The 15,122-nt window shown below is 51.7% G+C and overlaps 1 protein-coding gene across 1 annotated transcript in view; it reads left to right on the top strand.

Moving 5' to 3' along the window:
• The first annotated feature begins 5,740 nt into the window (after positions 1–5,740).
• Positions 5,741–15,122, top strand: part of CTNNBIP1 (catenin beta interacting protein 1) — a 50,354-nt gene continuing 40,972 nt past the window's right edge. The window contains exon 1 of the mRNA XM_023258087.2: positions 5,741–5,925. The gene's annotated coding sequence lies outside the window, so the exon portion shown is untranslated. The remainder of the gene's footprint in view (positions 5,926–15,122) is intronic.

The following is a 15,122-nucleotide window of genomic DNA, read 5'->3' as shown; positions in this document are numbered from 1 at the left end:
GTTGTTTTGTCTCTCCTAGGTGATCAGAACGTTTCTGCACCGACAAAGTACACTTACAAGACACGTTGGTCTACCGAAACCCTCAGCCAAAGAGATGAGTAATGATTTCTTTCTGTTGTTCCCAAGCGCAATGCAAACGGGGTTCTGTGATTGGAGGGTCTACCCGTGCAGAAAGCAACACTCTGGGGACAGGCTGGCAGACAGCCAGATGTTGACAGCTGCACATAGCCCACTCGCGACACAAAATATGTATATTCACTGATCTACAAAACGCTTTCATCATTGTGTTTAATAATTCCTTATTATCTCTAAAGTAAACTCAGATGACAAGTTATTTGCCAATGTGAGACACAGGAGGAACGGTGCGTGACTGTGGCCCTCTTTGTCTGCTGGGCAGGTAGCGCCCTTACCACTTACTGTGCTCAGGAAAGTCTGAGCTGTACCAAATGTAAACGGGATGACAAATGCTGGGACCAAAGCAAACGACAAATTATTTTGGGGTGCCTGGGTGGCTCAGTCGGTTAAGCACCGGACTTCGGCTCGGGTCATGATCTTGTGGTTCGTGGGTTCAAGCCCCGCGTCGGGCTCCGGGCTGACAGCTCAGAGCCTGAAGCCTGTTTCAGATTCTGTGTCTGTTTCTCTGACCCTCCCCCGTTCATGCTCTGTCTCTCTCTGTCTCAAAAATAAATAAACGTTAAAAAATTTTTTAAGACAAATTATTTTACCTTCTATCTTATTGGAAATTATTAATTAATATTTAACTTTGGGGGGAGGGGCATCTGCATGGCTCAGTCAGTTAAGCGTCTGACTCTTAGTTTCGGCTCAGGTCAAGATCTCAGGGTCTGTGAGTTTGAGCCCTGCATCGGGCTCTGTGCTGATAGTGTGGAACCTGCTTGCGATTCTCTCTCTCTCTCTCTCTCTCTCTCTCTCTCTCTCTCTCTCTCTCTGCCCCTTCTCTGCTCACACTCTCTCTCTCAAAATAAATAAACTTAATAAAATTTAAAGGTATATTTAAATTTTGGTTCTCAAAACACAAAAAGAATTGGTTCTCATTTTTCTTTACTACCAAACCTCATCTTTCCTTAGCGCAAGGTCTCCTTCTTTCTCTCGCATTGTCATTCTGTACCTGCTAACCTCGTAGGCAGGAAGGCCCTCTTAGGGGTTAAAACTTGAGGACTACCTGGGGCGCCTGGGTGGCTCAGTCAGTTAATTATCCAACTTTGGCTCAGGTCATGATCTCATGGTTCACGAGTTCGAGCCCCACATCGGGCTCTCTGCTGACAGCATGGAGCTTGCCTCAGATCTTCTGTCCCCCTCTCTTTCTGCCCCTCCCCTGCTTGCACTGTCTCGCTCTTCCTCTCTCAAAAAATGAATAACCATTAAAAAAAAAAAAACTTGAGGACCACTCTTGTCATCACTACTTCGCAAAAGCTCTCTTCCCCTGCAGCCTGCTGGGGCTCCCCTGTTGTTTCATCCTTGGCCTACGATTTTTACTGTCACAGTTATCCCTTCGGGATAGAGAGGATAGGGATTTTTTTTATTCCGGAAACAAGTATTTAAAGAGACACACATGAAAAAAAAAAATAAAATAAAATAAAGAGACACACATGTCTGGGAGCACAGAGGGGCCCTCCCCAAAGCCAAAAGGATAAAATATAGAATCGTAAACGTAAGGAGTGAACAGTGAGGAGGGGGTTGACGGCATTGGAAGCCAGGGGTGGAGATGGGCAAGGAGGGCCGAACAAAAAGGACAGTCCTGGGTGGGGTATCTACACATGTTTTAGTTACGTGTTCATGTGCTAATATCTGCATGTGCCAGGTACTGTGCTGGGGGCAGGGGGGGTGGTCTGCCGAGACTTCTTACCCTCTTGGAATTTACGGCCATGCCATAAATTATGGCCCCATAACTGGGGCTGGCGTAGGTCAAGCAAAGTCTCTTTAAGGAAGACCAAATGTTCAGTCAGGTGAAGGAGGGAGAAGCGGAGAAAGAGCCACTGAGTCAAAAAGAACTGCCCATTTAGAAGCCCTGAAGCACGAAGGAGCACCCTATGATCAAGGAACAGGGAGGAGGCCTGTGGGTGACAGGAGCCCCTTCCGCAAAAGCGGTTCAAGATCAGGCTGGAGTTGGGGCGCCTGGGTGGCGCAGTCGGTTGAGCATCCGACATCAGCCCCGTCACGATCTCGCGGTCCGTGAGTTCGAGCCCCGCGTCGGGCTCTGGGCTGATGGCTCGGAGCCTGGAGCCTGTTTCCGATTCTGTGTCTCCCTCTCTCTCTGCCCCTCCCCCGTTCATGCTCTGTCTCTCTCTGTCCCAAAAATAAATAAACGTTGAAAAAAAAATTTAAATAAAAAAAGATCAGGCTGGAGCCAGATCATGCAGGGCCTTGTAGCCACGCGAAAGATTCTGAATTTCGTCATGAAGATGAAGGGAAGTCCTTGAATGGCAGAGAACTGACTGACAAGAAGGGTACATTTTAAGAAGGACAGCGGATTGGGGTTGGTAGGGGAAGCCTGGATGTGAGAGCACTTGGAAGCTATTGTTGGAGTCAGGTTGAGAGCTGATGGTGGGTGAACCTGGGCCAAGGGAGTAGAGACGCTGGCAAGTGGGGAGATTCAAGATATGGTTTGGGGGTGCGAACAACACGGACTGGATCTGAGGGACAAAGGAGAGAGGTGGCAAGGATACTTTGGAGCTTCTGACACAAGCAACTGGGTGAAATGGCCAATTAGTGGCCATTACTCAAGGTGGGGGGGCACTGGAGGAGAGGCCGATTTGGGGGCCGACTGAGTGTGAGATGCTGTGTGCAGAGCTCGTGCAAGGTCCACTGAAATCGTGGAACACTGTGTTAGAGATCTCCCTTCTTCTCTTCCCCGTTCCCCTTCCCTCCTTCCAAATATTGGTCCCTTTCTCTCTTGTAACATTGCCTCATTCTTTCAGAATGTTCCATGTGGTGTGTGAAAGATGCTACTAACATTGTTGAGGCCATATCCTTATAGCTCTTGATCCAATAGGAAAGAGCTTCCCTTCATTACTAATTCAGAAAATTTCGGGGAAGGACTCCAATTGGCTCAGCTTGGGACACATCCCGCTTCTTAGCCAGTAGTCAAGAGAATGTGGCGCTTGACTGTTCCAGCTTGGATTCCCCTGTTTTGTTTTGTTTGTTTTTGGTTTTTGTGGAGAGGAGAGGGTAGAATACTAAAATTGATAGCCTCATCAGCACCTCAAGGGGGTACATGGTAGGGAAGAGCAGTACCCCAAGGGGAAGAGATACTCCCGGGCTGTCAGAACCAATAGATGGTCCCCTACATCCTAAACTTCCAATGTTTCATTCTAAGACACTACAGATGGGTGAAGCCTGCCCGAGTTAATCCTGAAGTAATACTCTTATCTAGAAAGGCAGGATTTTCTAACTCTCCGCTGATAGAGTAGTTGAGGGACTATGCTGATGAACTTATTGTAATTTTGAACTATAAAAACAATAGTTTTGGGGTGCCTAGGCAGCTCAGTCGGTTAGGAGACTGGCTCTCGATCTCAGCTCAGGTCTTGATCATAGAGTCGTGAGTTCAAGCCCTGCAGTGGGCTCGGCACTGGGCAGGAAACCTACTTAAAAACAAATAAACAAACAAAACCCAAAAAACACAATAGATTTATGAAAAATTTGAAAAAAGGGAAAAAGCGTCCATTATTTCACAGGGATACATTTTCGTTTTATGCATTCCTTTCCACCTTCATCCTTAAGCATGTCTTTCTTTCTTTTTTTTTTTTTTTTTTTTAGTTTTTTAATTTATCTTGAGAGAGAGAGAGAGGGGCAGAGAGAGGAGAGAGAATCCCAAGCAGGCTCTGCTCTGTCAGCTTGAAGCCTGATGCTGGGCTCGAACTCATGAGCTGTGAGATCACGACCTGACCCAAAATCAGGAGTCAGATGCTTAACCAACCGAGCCACCCAGGTGCCCCCTTAAGCATGTCTCTTAAAAAATGTAACGTTTATACATTGTGTCTTGAATACCAAGCAGTTTGTTCAGTTTTAATTCATTTGTTGAAACATCAATATTTACAATAAAAATAATTTGAATGTGCACATTTTTCTGCATTGGTGTGCTCTGGGAAACGAAGGATCAGCTAGTACATCGTATTGGCAAATATTGGTTGAGCCCTTGCAACAGCATGGTAGCTGGGACACTAATGAGGATACAGACATGACTAAGCCCTATTTCTGGCCTTTGAGTTCATAATCTCATGACTTTTGATAAAATTAAAATATTCCTCAACTGTAACTAAAATAGTTATTAAATCAAAAGAGTAATATGGACATTACAGAATATGAACACAACAAAGTAAACAAAATATCATCTCATATCCCTCTTGCACAGGGAGGGGAAAGAAATGTATGGGGTGTGGAAGAAGATGAGATTCTGTTTTCTAACAGGCTAAAGGAAAGGCAGGGAAAGCAAGGCAGGAGGGCTTCTAAAGTGCGGTTAGTGCCACAAATGTTGAAAATGAGGGGCGCCTGGGTGGCTCAGTTGGTTAAGCACCTGACTTGGGCTCAGGAATTAATCTCAGGGTTTGTGAGTTGGAGCCCTGCCTCGGGCTCTGTGCTGACGGCACAGCTCAGAGCCAGGAGCCTGCTTCCGATTCTGTGTCCTCCTCTCTCTCTGCCCCCCCCCCCAATAAAGTAAACCATAAAAAAAAAATTGAAACTGTTGAAAATTAGAACACTCTTAAAGACACACGTCCCTTTAAAAGGAAAGTGGGTGTTCAAAGCGATTTGCATTTTGCCTAAAATGGGCTGTTTTTCCCTGTACTCTTCTCCAGACAGAGCCATCTAGCAGCTAGAGTCAGACTTTCTAACAGAAACATTTTAATCATGGACCCTTTCTCCCCAGAAAAATGTACTCCCTACCAAGACACATGATATTTTAAGTTTAACGGACCCACGGAGGTCCATTCCTGGGCCTTCTAGGCTCCGTGGATCCCAGGTTAGACAGGCCTCCAATTCGAGAGTGGGCCTAGTTTCTTCAAAGGTAGCAACGTTCCCAGTTCCACCGCGCCGGAAGACCACGCCTCTGAATGTTTTGCAACCTCGTCCGTTTCAGATTTTTCAGGGGTCCTGGGGAAACCAGCCTCCCCGAGGATTCCGCCCCGTCCGACCGCTCCCATTTTTAAACACAGACTCGTGTGTGGGAGAGGCCATTATTTTTACGGGATCACTATGCTCCCGGGGCAGCCAGGGACAGACACTGTGGCTTTACCGCAGAGCCAGCTCCATCCTTAACCCGGGCTCCGCCCTCAGACCACCTCCTCCTCGGAGCCCCCGCCCCCTTATCCTTGCCCACCCTCCCCGCCCCCGCTCCGCTCCACCCCTTTGCTCTGAGCGGGGCTGGGCCACCACTCACGACCCAGTTCCACCCGCCCATTTCGTGGCCCCGCCCCAGAATCCCTGGCCCCACCCTCCTCCCGAGCAGCCCAATGAGCGTCCCCGCGCGCGCCCCAGCACCATCCCCGTACGCGGGAGGTCCCGCCCCACGGGCTGGTTTAACCACTGAGCGTGCCCGCACACGCCGGGGCCCCGCCCCGCCTCCAGGCCCCGCCCCCGGCGCCGGCCCTCCTCCCCTCCCCCCCACCCCCGAGGCCTTGCGGTGGCCGCGCCTCCGCCGCCCGTGAGGAGCCAGATGCCGCCCCCTCCGCCGGTCCCTCCCCCGGCGGCCTGGCGCCTCCCTCCCTCCCCGCCGCGGTGACTCACGGAGCGGGAGGCGGAGGCTCTGGCGGCCGCTCCCGCTGCTGCTGCTGCTGCTGCTGCCGCTGCCGCTGCCGTTGCTGCTGCCGCTGCCGCCGCGGCTGCTCCGGCTGAGCGCGCCCCGGAACAGGCCGCCGCGCGCCGTGCACGGACCCGCAGCCCCCGCCGGCCCGGCCGGGTCGGGCGGCCCAGGTAAGCGCCGAGGCCGGCCCGCGCCCGCAGCGCCCGGGCCCGCGCCGCGCCGGGACTCGGGGGAGCCTCCGGCCCTTTGTCTCCCGGGGAGGGGCCGCGGAGGGCGCCCCCGACCCCTCTCGGACCCCCCGGCTGGCCCCCGGCGCGGCGCCCTGGTCTGGGCCGGGCCTCCTCGCCCCGCCGGGTCGCCGCTGCCTCCCCGCCGCTCGCCGCCCGCGACCCCGCCGCAGACCACCCTCCAGCCGTCCTCACCTCCGCCCAGGGGTCGCCTCCACAGGTGTCCGAGCCACCCACTCTGTTGTTCACCCCACCGCGTCGGCGTGGTTGTCACCGGCTGTCAGCACTCGGGTCCCGCGCCCTCCTGACCCTCCCCTCACCTGCTCCCCACGCTCAGCATCCCGACCCCCTGTACAGAGCCCCTCCATATTTCCCCAAACTAAATGCTGCTGAGGTCTGGCCCCTGGACCGCCCTTCCTCTCTCTGCCTCTGCCTCTCTCGCGCGCGTGTGACTGGGCTGTTTCCTCGTTCCACCTCTCCCGGGGAGTGTTCCTGGACGGTGCACAGTGTAGGCACACGTTTCACCTGTCTGGCGGGTGTCTATACATACGTGAGCCTGCAAAATGAACCACTGGGAGCCCCAAACTGCACTTGTCACCTCCTTTTCATCACCCCCACCCAGCCACCTTCCTTATTCTTGGACCTGGTAACCAAGGCACATAGATAGGTCTGGACACCCAACCTCGGTGAGGCCCCACACGCCTCCCTCTCTCTTGTGTGCTGACCTTGTCTGAGCAGGTACCTGCTGTGCAGTTAGCCCCTGGGAAGGCCGAGGAGGCTTGTGCTGGCAGCAAATGAAGAGTTTTATGAATAATGAGATCTGTGGCTTGCAGCACCTCCTATCTGAGAATCTAAGCATGCTCTGGCTGTTAATTATTTTGTCTCCTGTCACTCACACAACTTAGGGAAGTGTGCCTGGCCGACTGCTGGGTAAATTGAGGCACAGGGTGTGTCAGGAAGGGACCTGGAGGCAAGTCAGAGTTTGTCCTGAGGTTTTGTTCCCAAGTGCCTTGCGTCTTAGCTCCCTGGGACAAGTACTGAGCTCTTCCTTGTTCCTGATTTTAGACCCTGAGTGATACTCATCTTTGGGGCCATTAAAGTGTTTTCTCTGACTTCAAGCAGCACTTTGAATCATTAAAAAAAAAAAAAAAAAAAAAAAAAGGTGCAAGCTGTTGAATGTCAGTGTGAGTTTCATGGTTTCCTGATGGAGTTAGTGGGCCTTGTAAATGCAAGTTGCCTCTGTAGGATGGAGATTCGTCTGTTCAGCAGTGAGTGCTCCCTATGTGACAGGCACCATGACAAACGGTGGGGCTACAGGGGTGCACGTAGACATAGCCCCCGCCCTCCCATAGCTGGCGTTCTAAAGAGGGAGGAGTAAACAAATAAGCAGACAAAATCATTTCAGTGGTGCTGAGTGCTATGAAGCACCAGTTTGGATTTTATTCCAAGCGCAGTTAGAAGCTATTAGAGGATTTTCAGCAGAGAGCTGATAAGATCTAAGTTTTCCAAGATTGCTCTGGCTGCTGTGTAGAGATCGGATTGTGAGGTGCGAAGGCAGAAGCAGGGATACTGGTCAGGAGGTAGACTCCTGCAGCTTCCGGGCGAGAGATGATGGGGGCTTGGAGGACCAGGATGGTAGCAGTAAAAGTGAAGGGGTGAAATCAGTCTCCTCCCTCCCCCTCCCGCAGGAGAGCTGAGAGCTATAAAGCAAAACTTCAGGGAACGCCAGTTCAGATTCCCATGCCTAGCAGATAAGTTTTGGATTATACTCAGGTCTGGCTCAGCAAACCTTACTCAGCACCTGTCGTGAGCCAGGTACTGCGCTAAGACTCCAGGGATACAGACGTGAACCGGGTGGAGAGGGAGTGTTCTCCACATTACAGCGACATGCTCACAGAGGGATCACCCCCTTCTTGACGGAAGAGGGTTTGTGGGTGTAAAAACCAGTTAGAGGGGCGCCTGGGGGGCTCAGTCGGTTGAGCGTCCGACATCGGCTAAGGTCATGATCTCGCGGTCCGTGAGTTCGAGCCCCACATCGGGCCCTGTGCCGACAGCTCAGAGCCTGGAGCCTGCTTTGGATTCTGTGTCTCCCTCTTTCTCTGCCCCTCCCCTGCTCACACTCTGTCTCTCTCTCTCTCAAAAATAAATAAACATGAAAAGAAAAATTTTTTTAATTAAAAAATAAAACAACAGAGGTGGAGGGGGCTCCACCAGTGGGCTTTGTTCCCGTCTCGGGCTGCCCTATTTAAATGGGAGCATTATTATTACCTTGCCGGTGCTGTAAAATGTTGCTCAGGTAGACTGGGACTGTTCTCAGTCTCAGTTGCGAGAACAACTCAGTGGCCATGCACTTGAACTGTTAACCAGAACAAAACTTGATCTGTTTGCCCATCCAAATCTGTGCTGTCAGAACATGTCCGAGCTAGAGGACCTTGGGAGTTGTGTAGGCCAGCGCACCCCCCCCGCCCCTTGCCCCCCCCAACCCTGCCCCCCCGCCTTTCCTGGTTGGGTATCTATGGCCCCTAGAGGCTAAGTAACTCTTGAAATCCCATAGAAGTTTGTACATTTTTTAATGGTACCCGTCACTTCCCATCTGTTTCGGTTCCAAGAGTACCTGCGTGACTCTAAGCTTTCTGAGGCCAGGATCTCCGGGGGATTCATCTTTGCATCCCTCACCACGTCAAGATCAGTGTCCTGCACAAAAAGTAAACTCATGCAGTATCGGTTGACTTGCCTGGGTGTCCCAGCACCTAAAACCGGGACTCGGGAACCCTGTCCCTGTCTTGACATCAGACCACACTTCCTTGCAGATCCCTCCTCATCCAGGGTGCTGGAAAGGGGTATGGCCAGCAGTGTCCATGTCACTGAGCTCACAGAACAGGGCAGCCCTTCCCTGATGGATCCGCTCTCTCTCCAGCCCTGCCTACAGAGAACAGCTGTGGAGGGTGCTGACTGAGTAGTTATTTGCCACCCAGCAAATATGAAGTGTAGCTCTTAATTAGACCATGGACTTTGTACCGAGACTATCTGGGTTTGGATCTTGGTTTCTTTCATCATGAGCTGCGCGATCTTCAGCAAGTAATGTAACCTCTCTGTGCCTCAGTTTCCCCATCTGTAAAATAATAATACTTCAGGGAGTTGTTGGGAGCATTAAATCAGGTAATACCTATTGTGGGGTTTTTTTTTTTAATTTTTAATTTAATTTTATTAAAAACTTTCTTTTAATGTTTATTTTTTAGAGAGAGAGAGACAGAGTGCGAGTGGCGAGGGGCAGAGAGAGAGGGAGACACCGAATCTGAAGCAGGCTCCACGCTCTGAGCTGTCAGCGCAGGGCCCACGGTTGGGTTTGAACTCACAAACTGTGAGATCATGACCTGAGCTGAAGTCAGACGCTTAACCGACTGAGCCACCCAAGTGCCCCTCCGCCCCCCCCTCCCCACGCTGTGGGTTTTTTTAGAGTTTATTTATTTATTTTTTGAGAGAGCACGAGTGGGGGAGAGGCAGAGAGAGAGGATCCCAAGCAGGCTCCACACTGTTAGTGCAGGGCCAGATGTGGGACTCGAACCCATGAACCATGAGATTATGACCTGAGCTGAAATCAAGAGTCAGACACTTAACCAACTGAGCCACCCAGACGCCCCAGGGTGTAATACCTGTAAGATGCTTAGAACAGCACTGAGCACTTGTATGCGCTTGAAGTAGTGGTTACTAGTTCACTGTTATTTATTTATCTGTTTCTTATCTGCCACCAGAATTTAAGCTCTTTTCGGGTAGAGATTTTGCCCTTTTTTTTTTTTTTTTTTTTTTTTTGGTTTACTGTTGTAGTCCAGTGCCTAAACTTTGTAGGCACGCAGTAAACATTTGTTAAACTGAATGACTTATCGAACAGCTATTATGTGCCAGGCACTGTCGTGGGTGCTGGGGATACAGCCAAGAACAAGACGGCCAAGATGCGTTGTCCAACGGAGTTTGTATTCTGGCGGGAGAGACGGGCAGAGGTGGACCAGATCACGCAGGATGGTGAAAAGAGATACAGGGCGAATGAAACAGGGCACTAAGATGGAGATAACCGGGATAAGGGTCAGGGGCTCTAGCTAGCTCTCAGGAGGTGACTTTGAATGGGGACCCAGATGACGGGCAGAGAGGACAGCAGGAGCCACAAGCCCAGTGGGACTGGAATGTGGTGAGTGAGGAGTTGATAGGGGCCGGATCTGCGGCCACGGTGAGGAGTTTGGATTTTACTCCTCGATTCTGCACAGTGGGAATCCATCCGTGCTAGGAGACCAGTGAATCGGCTCTCCTCGTCCTGGGAAGGCTTTTGGAGGCCAGCAGGCTCGTAGTGTTGAGTTTATTCCCATCAGGTTCCTCATGTCTCTGGCCTAGGTCCCCAGGGGACATGGGAGCCATCGCCTAGATTAACAAAGGCCCAGATGTGTGTCTCTGTGTCCTGCACATTCCGGTGAGCCTTCTTTTCCCCCTGAGATCGAGGGTTCTCAGTTTCTTGAATTGAATGAATGAGCATCGCCAGCCCTTAGCATCTTGCCCTGTATAGCGTCATGGCCTGTGTCCTCTGCTCCTGTCTGCATGAGTTAGAGCTTCTTACGTTGGTAGTGTCACTAAAGTAACATTGGAGCTTTGCCACACACGTATGTGTCACAGCGTCTTTGTTGGGGGTATACGGGGATTGACCGGGTAGCTTTCCTCCCCCGCCCCCCACCCCTCCACCCTTCTCTTCCAGTCCCCGCTGAGGATCACCAGGCCCTCTGTAGAGGGTCAGGCCACACTGTCACCTCTGACGCCTCCTGTTTGATCACTTGATCGGGAACGCGGTGGTACCTAGAAAGCCTTGGCCGTCTTTGGTCTGGGCTGAGTGGAGTTGGGAAGCTGAGCAGAGCACTCAGAAATGGCATTTAAAACCCAGGGGTCCAGCTCGCCAGGAATCCGGAGCTGGCCTCTTTAGCCTGGGTGCTGTGGCAGCTTTTCAGACCCTCACTCGGGCATCCCCCCTTGTCAGGTGGTGTTCACAGTGCCACTTGCTCCGCTGACCTTGAGAGGTCAACACGAGTTAGTAGGGGGAATCCAAACTTGGTGTTGCAAGTCACTTTCAGGCTCCTGGGACATTTTATTGGCGGACTCCAAAATGCCTGTTAGTCATACGTCATCTGTAGCCTTGTAAAAACTAAACCCAGAGTGGGTACAACCCCTTTCCCAAGTCACTTTTTTTTTTTTTCAACGAGAGTGACACGTGCTCATTTAGGAAATGGATGGAAGTGCCGTCCTACGTCCACTGTCTCACTTAACCCTCGGCCTACTTTCTGAGATAACGCGCTTAGTACCATTTGACATACTCAGGAGCTGAGGCCCGGAAGGGTTAAGTAACTTGCTGGAGATCAAGCTAATCGGGAACAGAGTCCGCTGGAGATCAAGCTAATCGGGAACAGAGTCGGGATTCAAACCCAGGCAGTGTGTCTTCTGAGCACAAGCTCAAAGCCCCATGTGAGATACTGCTTCTCAGCAGAAACAACAGAGAAGGAAAAAAAAAAAAATCTCTTCAGCCCAGCGTGGGTGACTGTTAGGGTGGCCAGAGTTAGCTCACTGGCTGCTGCAAAGAGTTTGAATCCTACGCCCTTTCCCTGTCTCATCTGACCTTGGGCAAGCTAATTAACCTCCCTTTGCCTTACTTTCCCCAACTGTAAATGGGGATAATGATACTTACACCTTCATAGCTCCCAGGGGCATTGTGATGTTTGAGCCAAAGTGCTTTTGAACTTCTTTTATGAAAGGGCGCCGAGCACCAATTGCTGTTACACTTGGTTATTAAAGACCAATTAGTTCCTGATCCTCCAGGAAGCCTCGTTAAAAGGGGAAGACAACAGTCCACAGAGGGAGAGGTGTCCTTCCAATGGTGGGCACGGCCGGACCAAAGCATCAGTCCTGGTTTCTTAGGGACTGAGGGTCATGAATGTTTCTCCATTTTTCCTGGTTGTGTTGTATCGTATAAGCTTCTGTAAGCAGGTCTGTACACGGTGCATCGCGGCACAATCGAGGGCTGCTGATGGCAAGGCAGAGAAAGGGGTTAAAGGGCTTGGTTTCTAATCCTGGCTATGATGTCTTTATGAGATGAGCCAAGAACACAGAGATACCAAGAAGTGATGGCTGTCTTCCATTCGTCTTTCCTTCCTACCCTCTTTCCTTCTGATGATTCACTGATTCAATTAATAAATATTTATTGAGCTTTTATTATGATCTGGGTCCCATGGTAGGCACTGGGAATACTGTGGTGGGCAGGGTAAAAATAGTTCTTCCTCATCAAAGCTTATAGTGTAAGGCCAAGAGGCTTATTATCTAGTTGGAGTCCTGTGAATCAAGAAAGAACGTGTTGGGGGCGCCCGGGTAGCTCAGTCGGTTGAGCGTCTGACTTCAGCTCAGGTCATGATCCCACAGCTCATGGGTTTGAGCTTCGCGTCTGGCTCTGTGCTGACAGCTCAGAGCCTGGAGCCTGCTTCGGATTCTGTGTCTCCCTCTCTCTTCCCCTACCCTGCTCATGCTCTGTCTCTCTCTTTTTCAAATATAAATAAACACTTAAAAAGAAGAAGAAGAAGAACGTGTTGGTGAGTGTTTTGAACGCTCGGGGGAAGAGTCAGGATATAATTTCCAGGTGTACGTGTTAGCTCCCATAGACACCTGCCCTAGTGGGCATTAAGACAGAGGACTGTGTTTGTCTTCCCAGAAGAGCAGAGAAGAATTAATAGGAAAAAAAAAAAGAGTTAATAGAATAGAGCCCTTCTGTGTCATACTTCCCAAAAGCTGCACTTGATGTGGCAGTATGAACTCATTTCCACTTAAAGCTGTAACCCTTTGTTACTTGAGTTCAAGTCAGGGAGGAAGGATCGTAGGTTCCTCCCAAAGGTTTTGAATTTATGCCACCAATCTGGTGCGTTTCTTAAGAAAGACCACCAGACCTTGTCTCTCCAGAATTCTCTCCCTGCCTGTAGGTGTCCTTCTGCCAACTTTGGAAAGCAGGCTTCTGACGGCCGGTGGGCTACGGGGCCAGGGGTTTGGAGCTCTCCAGCAGGCCCGCAGGGCTCCTGAGGGAACTGATACCTGCCGTCACCTGTGTGGGGTCAGTATATGCAGAGTGGGGCCGGAGGCTTATTTCTTCCCTAAGTCTTGCCAGCTTCAGGCCTCAGGATCCCTTCAAAGAACGAGGTCAGGGAGGCCCCGCAGGTCATGGGAAAGCACACAGTGTTCTTCCTCTGTCCCTCCGGCAGGGCTGGGGTGGAGAGGGCAAAGGGCTGACAGAGGCATCTGCCCATATCCAGAGTGGGAGGAGGACCCAGGACAGCATACTCCGGGGTGATGTTACTTTCACCCAGACCCTGACCTGTCCCTGCCTTCCTGGAGCTAATCAGCTGCCCGTTCAGTCTGGGGCTCCTAATCACTCGCTGTCGGTTCAGGAGGAAATGGCCGGCGAGGAGGCCTGGTCGCTCAAACCACCCCCCGCCCCCCTCCCCTCCCCGACCTCTTTAAGTGTGCTTGGAGCCCACAGTGACACTGGTTCAGCTGGGGAATGTGACCCACTTCCATGTCCCCTCCCACGTGGAGAGCTGGGTGGGAGGCTTTTGGAGACCAGCTCCAATTAAGGTTTTTTCAGGCCTGAGTATCTCCTGAGTGTCCCACCCACATGTTTCCTGCTGCTGGAACCCTGTGGTCCATGCCCCTGAGCTGAATAACAGCTCCAAGACAGATGAAGTCACCGCCTCGTCATCCCGCAGTCCTGGATTCTGCAGGCAGGGCTTCCTGTGGGGATCAGGATCCCCGTGGGTTCAGACACCTTTCGTGATGGGGGCCCCACCCTGGTTCTTTCTGCTAAATCATCAGGCAAACCAGAGACCCCATTTCCGAGGACTTGGGTTAGCCCTGACACCCCCCACCCCTAGCCCCTGCCCAGACCAGGGCTCCACGGCCCCCTGCCCCGGGCTGCCCCGGCTTCCCACAGACTCCTCCCCACCATCATCCCTCACAGAATGTTCTTCTGCTGCGGGAATACGAACTGAAACACGTTTTGGACCTTCTAGGTTTCTTCTCTTTTCTTCAGGTAGAAAACATTTGAATGATTTTCACTTTGTAATTTTGTTTCTCAGGTGGGGGTAGGGATGGGGAGTGGAAGAAGGCTGATTTGTAGCCATGAAGATGTGAATACCACCAAGATGACTGGGGGATTTTAAGTCGGTAAAGTGGTAGTTCCGAGCCCCTGAATGATCCAATGTTTTTGTTTTTGTTTTTGTTTTTTTTAGTTTATTTATTTATTTTGAGAGAGAGAGAGAGAGAGAGAGAGAGCAGGGGAGGGGCAGAGAGAGGGGGACAGAGGATCCAAAGCAGGCTCTGCACCGACCGCAGAGAGCCCGATGTGAGGCTTGAACTCACACATCGTGAGATCATGACCTGAGCCCAAGTTGGATGCTTAATCGACTGAGCCCCCCCCAGGCGCTTCTACAATCTTATTTACAAAGGTCAGAGCAAAAGGTGGAAGGGAAACTGCCAAGGTCAGCTCGGGGAGGCAGTGGTCTCAGACCCATGTGAGTGCCATCGCTGAGCGTGCGTTCAGCTTCCTGACTGAGGCAGAGGGTGTGTCACCCCCTCCCCACCCACCCCGGTCCGTCCCGCTGTGGGCACTGCCCGGTGGCCTCTTCAGGCACGTGGCATTCCTCTGGCCGACCACTGGAGCTGCAGGAAGATGGGGAGCAGTGGTTTTTAGGAGGACACGGTGGGGCCTCTAAGCCCGGAGGCCGGCTGTGGGGTGTCTCTCCAGGGGCCTGGCTCTGCTCTCCTGCACGGAGCAGACTTCTGGAGCTTACGGTAGAGCAGAGTCTGGCAGAAGTCCTTTATCCCTCGTGCCCCTCGCCTCACGTTCGCAGAGGTGGTGGCCCCCGCCTTCGGTCTCCGAGGGAGAGAAGAGGTTTGTGAGGCCTGACAGCTGGGACAGGGGAGCTCGGATGCTCGACACCAGGTACTTCCCGGGCCAGCTGGACCACCCAGAGGAAGAGCTGTCTTTTATTGTCCTCTTTCGACCCCATTTCACTTCCTTTAACAGAATATCACTCACTTCTTTTGGACTGGGTAATCTAGACAGAGTACAG

The sequence above is a fragment of the Felis catus genome, chromosome C1 (genome assembly GCF_018350175.1).
Source record: "Felis catus isolate Fca126 chromosome C1, F.catus_Fca126_mat1.0, whole genome shotgun sequence".
In the NCBI taxonomy this organism is placed as follows: Eukaryota; Metazoa; Chordata; class Mammalia; order Carnivora; family Felidae; genus Felis; species Felis catus.
Note: the sequence above shows the minus strand (reverse complement) of the source record. Positions and strands in the feature narration are given on the sequence as shown.